The sequence below is a fragment of the Euprymna scolopes genome, chromosome 32, assembly GCF_053919585.1.
Source record: "Euprymna scolopes isolate OS-2025 chromosome 32, ASM5391958v1, whole genome shotgun sequence".
NCBI classification, from domain to species: Eukaryota; Metazoa; Mollusca; class Cephalopoda; order Sepiida; family Sepiolidae; genus Euprymna; species Euprymna scolopes.
In genome coordinates, this window is record NC_136513.1 from 66641109 (window position 1) to 66646894 (window position 5786).

A 5786-nucleotide genomic window follows, 5' to 3' on the forward strand; every position below is an offset into this window, starting at 1 on the left:
ACAGCGCCGGTTTTCTGTGGTGCTGAAAACGAATATCACAGTTTAATTTGTTTTATGATATGAAGAAATTATTAGGTGATTAGAAAGTGGGTACCCATTTTACGTTAAATGTATATAGGAAAGTGATCCCCCACTTTTTGAAATAGTAATTTTTCATATTATGAAAACTACTTATCTGCACCAAATTTAAATGTGATATTCGTTTTCAGCAGAATCGAAAACCATTAAAAGTCGTCATTTTCAAGTTTTTTGGAGGAGTTGGAAAGAAACTTTACATTGACCATTTTTTTCTAGGGGTTAAACGACGCTGGGTCACGTCGTAAAAATTGATCATTTTTAATTTAAGATATTAAATAAATTATAAAGAAAATCCGTTTCGCAGGCAATTAAACACACTTGCTATTGTATAATTATTATAATAAATCCTAGGTAACACCGATTAAATTTTATAAACAAAAACAAAGAGCAGGAGATGATGGATTTTGTTCACATGTGTTTCTGACTAATTTTGCCCTCGTGAAGATGCAAGTAAATGAGGACATTAGTTTTAATTATTTTTCTTTAACAAACAAAAAAGGTTACTTGAAAATTAAGAATAAGCGAAAAAAAATTCTTCTGAATTAAAAATAAAAACAAAGCCGATAGCCATTAGTCACGTGCTCTCGTGTAATGAATGAATGCGTGAATGTAGGATTGACATGAAATTCTTAAAGATAAACTAAAATGATCGAAAAATGGGCTGAAATGACTTAAATAAATAAAAAGTAAATGACTTAGAATGACTTTAATGAACTTAAGGATGAATTGAATGACCTTAACAATGACTTGAATGCTTAAAAAATAACTGATATCCTTCAAAAACTACTTGAATGATCTGGAGAATGACTTGAATGGCTTTGAGACTGACTGGTTGTAAAGTGGGTGATCATTTTACATTAAATTAAAACAGAAAAGTGATCCCCCACTTTATATCACAATAAGTACAGCATGTAGTAAAAACAGATACTACACTTTGATCTTGGCCAAAAGGCCGTGAAAAGGGTATTTATTTGCTCTCCCACCGAGCAAATTAGGCACGAGGCCGATTTTTAATGTGAGGAGTGAAGGGTAAATGGGGACCAACTTCCCAGGGAGTAGGGGAGCTGAATAGTGACAGTTGGTAGGAAGGATTGCCCCTACATTGACCAAGGTCCTATATGTGGGGTTGCCCCCACATATGGTCTTTGCTTGCAGTATCTGCCGGAGCAGATACTACACTTTGAGATATTAAATTTTTTATTCACAGGAAAAAAATATAATTGGGAAAATGAACAAAAAACTTAGGCACAAGGCCAAGTCAAAAAGATGGTGAGGTTGGTTGATCCATCTCGTCTCTGTTGTAAATTTTAAATGATTTTTCTCTCGGCCAGCCTCTTTTATCATGGTTACCCCTTTAAATTTGTATTTATGTGTGTGTGGTGGGAGGGGGGTGCCTACTTAAGCCCAATGTTAAAACATTTTTATTTATATCAAAAAATACAAAAAAGATAACAATCTTAATAAAATTTCATTTGTGTCGAGGGACTTGGGAAAAAAAAAACCTCGGTTAGTAAGGCCCTCTCAACCCTATCTGAAATGCTAGACCATTCGTTTCACTCTGGTTTGTAAAAGGACCAGGGTTTCGCGAGCTGCCTCTAAATTTCGAGAGGAAGGGCGGGCAAAAGAAAAAATTGTTGTTTTGGGAGGCTGGGGATTTATTCAGCTGGTTGAGAGGGTGAAGGAAGTAGAATTGGAAAGGGGCGGGGGTCCGACATAACCCCTAGAACTGAGTGCTCCACACCTAGGCGGGAAACACGTATTCAAATTTGGCCCCTCTTTGTACACACAGACTTGCTACATGTATCCATCTTTAGTCAAATGCCACGCGATGCAGCCTTCTTCTGTCGCATCTGATCTTTACCCGTAGTTGGTGTTTAAAGAAAGCGATCAGATCCTGATCAGAAAAAGGCAGCACCCCCCGGCCACGTTGCAGTCTCGACGTCCAAATCACCATTCTCACCACGGCCAGGAATGCGATGTAGACCATTTGTCTCTCCCGGTCCCACGGCGGCCTCATGTTGTCCACTACGTTTGATACAGTAATCGTGCGAGGATGCTCGGGGTCGATGCGAGCAGTCACCTCACCAATATACGACCAGTACTGGTGGAGTTCGCGGCAATCGAAAAATGCATAATCAGTTGTTTCTGAGGCAGTTGTCCCGCAACAGGGACAGGCAGGCAACTCCAAAAAACCAGAACTGCATTGTATATTGTTGAAGGGAGGCGCATTTTGGGCTAATCGCCAGGTCAGAGAGAACTCTTAATTGTTCAGATGACTCGAACATGACACCCAGCTCCACGCGGAGCAGATCTCACTCTACTGCCAACCCAAACACACACATAGCAAATGGTAGGAGCTAAGGAAGGCCAGCCTCTCAGCCTCTCGATGACACCTCAAGTCCGGCATTCCCAAACCTCCCTCACACGGACGTTGAATACAGACCTGTCTGCTTACCCAGTGTCTTCCCCTGTCCCAAAGGAGCGAGGACAAGAGTTCGACAAGAGCTGTTAGGTGTTGTGCAGGCAGAGGAAGTACGGCCAGTCAGTAAGGGATAAGAGGGAAGACATATGTGGCGCATGCCTCAGCTCTAAACTTTAAGGAAAGTTTCCTAGGAAGCCACGCGTCGACCGTAGCTACCACCTTTGACCGTACCTCCGACCAATTCTTATCAAACTGGAGACCTGGTCAGAACCACACGCCGAGGATCCAAACTGGGCCATCCATCCAGTTGAAGGGCGCCGGGAGGTTTGCGTTGCCACTCCAGGTGCCCAACCGCAGTCCGACCGACTTGCTGCGGTTTATCTTGGCCCCCGTGATTCTTTCGTACTGTGCAAGCGCCTCCGACACGATCTCAATGTTTCTGAAGCCTGACACAAAGACCGTGACATCATCGGCAAACACGGATACCTTGGCAGCTGAGCCTCCAGGCAGAGCCATTCCGTGCAGGACCGAATTTGCCTCCCCACGTCTCAGCTTGCAGAGCAGAGGATTCAAGGCCAGAACGTAAAGCAGGAGCGACAGCAGACAGCCCTGACGAACCGACCGAGAAATAACAAAGGGGTTCGAGTGCTTTCCGTTGACTTGCATGACAGCTGTGGGCTGTCAATACATCACGGAGATCCACTTGCAGAAGTCCACTTTAAAACCGGCGGCCTCTAAGACAGATACCAGGAAACGATGGTCGATCCTATCAAACACTTTGGACTGATCTAAGTTGATCAGCGCGGATTCTGTGTCGTCATCTATTCCCCCCTCTAGGATCATGCGGATCAGATGCAAGTTGTTCTGAATCAATCTCCCCTTCACAGCGTAGTTCTGTTTCGGTTCAACCAACTCGTCGATAACAACCTGCAGCCGAATCTTCAACTCTGTGTTAAGCAGAGTTATGGGTCTGTAGTCATCTAACTCTTCCCCACCATGCCCATCACCTTTCCTCAGCAATGTGATCACTTGCTTGGTTACCTGCCCTGGAATGGATCCCTGAGCAAACCAATGGTTGAACACATCCGTCAGAAGAAGCTGAAACATGAGTGACAACCTCAAATACAGTTCGTATGGCAGACCATCGAGTCCCGGCAATCTGTCACAGCTGACCTGTTTCAGTACAGTAATGACCTCCCGCTCCATCACCCAGCCCTCGCAACCAGCCGCTCTAGCCGTGTCAAGACGGGGAGAGTCGGCCAAATAGTTGCTAAACTCAAGGACCGGAAGATCAGGCTGCTGCATAAAACGCTTCTCAAAATGTTCTCAAAATCCCTCGCAGATCTCCCTAGTCGATTCAAGGGTGCGTCCATCCGGATGTCTTTTTCAATGTATTTGTCCGAGCCACGCCTAGAAATTTCACGACGCGCAACAGCGTCAGAGTTGACTGCTTCGTTGTCTATCTTGACGGAGAAGCTTCTAATGTTCGCTTTTAGACCTAACCACCACTTACTCCTGGTAACCGCCCCCACTAGAGCCTTTTTAATTAATTCTCCTAACTGGTCTCAGAAGTCTTGTATCCCCAGAAGGGAGGTGTTTAACTTCCAGTACCCCGCTAACTTTGGCCTATTTCCTAGTTTCAGCCAGACCATAACTAGTTTATGGTCTGACTGACCTAACCAAGTGAACGTGGGGCAAGATAGAAAATCTATTTCGCCTCTTCTAACTAGTATCCTGTCCAAATAGGTATTCGGATAAGAAGGAACGCTATTGGTCCACGTCCACATCTCCCACCCTGGATGCTCGACCCGAAACCTGTCGACCAGATCGCATCTAGCCATCAGATCAGCCAGGCTGGGCTCACATCTTTCCAACCCTCTAGCTTCGCCTCCTACTTTATCTAAATCTGGGTCTAAGATGGAATTCCAATACCCCATTAGCACTACCCGCTTCCGACAATCTACAAACGCATCAAGCTGACTGAAGAATGAGACCCTCTCGCAAGCAATGCTGGGCCATGAACTGCAACTACCCGAAACACAGAATCTTTTACATCAACATCAGCCACGACCAGCCTGCCCACCGTATCTCTATGAACAACATCGACCGTCGCACACAGAATTCGCTTCATTAGCAAGGAGACTCCCCTTTCCCGCGGGCTGCCATATGCTGAGAAAACTTCAAAATCCCAGTTCAGCACCTGACAGTCCACAGAAGAAACGAAATGCGTCTCCTGGATCGCAGCAACATCCACTCCAAGGGACAAGAGGTCGGGCCGGAGGCGAGCCGCCTGGCCTGGCCTGGCCTGGCCTGGCCTGGTAATCTTTAGCCCCTTGCATTCAAACTGGCCAAATTTAAAGACATGGTACCTACCTTTAGGGTGTGTCGCACTTGGCTCCAAAGTTGGTCAGCGTAAGGATGCCGACGTTGTATGCAATGCTTAAGGAGGTCAGGTTTTTCAGGTCCTGGCCTTCTCTCACAATGCCGCCAACGTATAGGGGAAAGGTCAATTTAAGGGCCCTGTAGAGAGATGGATGGACCCACACTGGGACCCTTCCCTTGCATTGTTTTGACAGTTCGCCAAGGTTCAATTTCCAGAGAGGTCCCTTCCGCTGTCTCCAGAAGTGACCACAAGTTGCTCTTGCAAGCCTCTGGAGTTCTAACGAAAGTTATTAGGAGCGGTGACGATGTGAGAGGGCCGTTGCCACCGTCAGAGGGTCAATTCGACACAGTTCTTGTATTTTAGTCGGTCCTCAAGAGGCAGAGCGACCTCTCCCGGGTTCATTCGTTTCTTTTTCTCTTTGGGGTGGTGGTTCAGTTTGCGTTGGTGTGGAGGTGTGTGTTGGTGCAGTGTCGGATGTTGGTGTGGTGTACGGTGTTGGTGTGGTGGGTGTGGTGGGTGTGGTGTGTGTGGTGTCTGGTGTTGTGTTGGGTGTTGGTGTGATAGATAGGACTCATCTTCTGAGGAGCAGTCCTTCCTTCTCTTGGTTCCCGATTCAGTTCGTCCGGGGGCCAGTCGTTATTCCTGGGTTGGTTTGTTCTGCTCCTCTTGCTGTTGTTGATGATGCTTTTCCTTCTGCTGTTGCTTCTGCTGCAGTTGCTGCTGCTTGGGTTGTGATGTCTTTGGCTGCGGCGATTGCTGGACAATGTGTTCTGGTCGCTTGTCCGGAATTAGCTGCAGCGGCTGTTGTTGTTACTGTGGCGCTTGTTTTTCGTCCGCTTGCTAGCTGGAATTGGGGGACTTTGTTTTCTCCTTTCGAGTCACTGTGACCCATCCAATGCTGGG

At 46.2% G+C, this 5786-nt stretch overlaps 1 pseudogene; it reads right to left on the reverse strand.

The window, feature by feature from the left end:
* Positions 1 to 916: 916 nt before the first annotated feature.
* LOC145256667 (U2 spliceosomal RNA) lies at positions 917 to 1043 on the reverse strand (annotated as a pseudogene).
* Positions 1044 to 5786: the final 4743 nt, after the last annotated feature.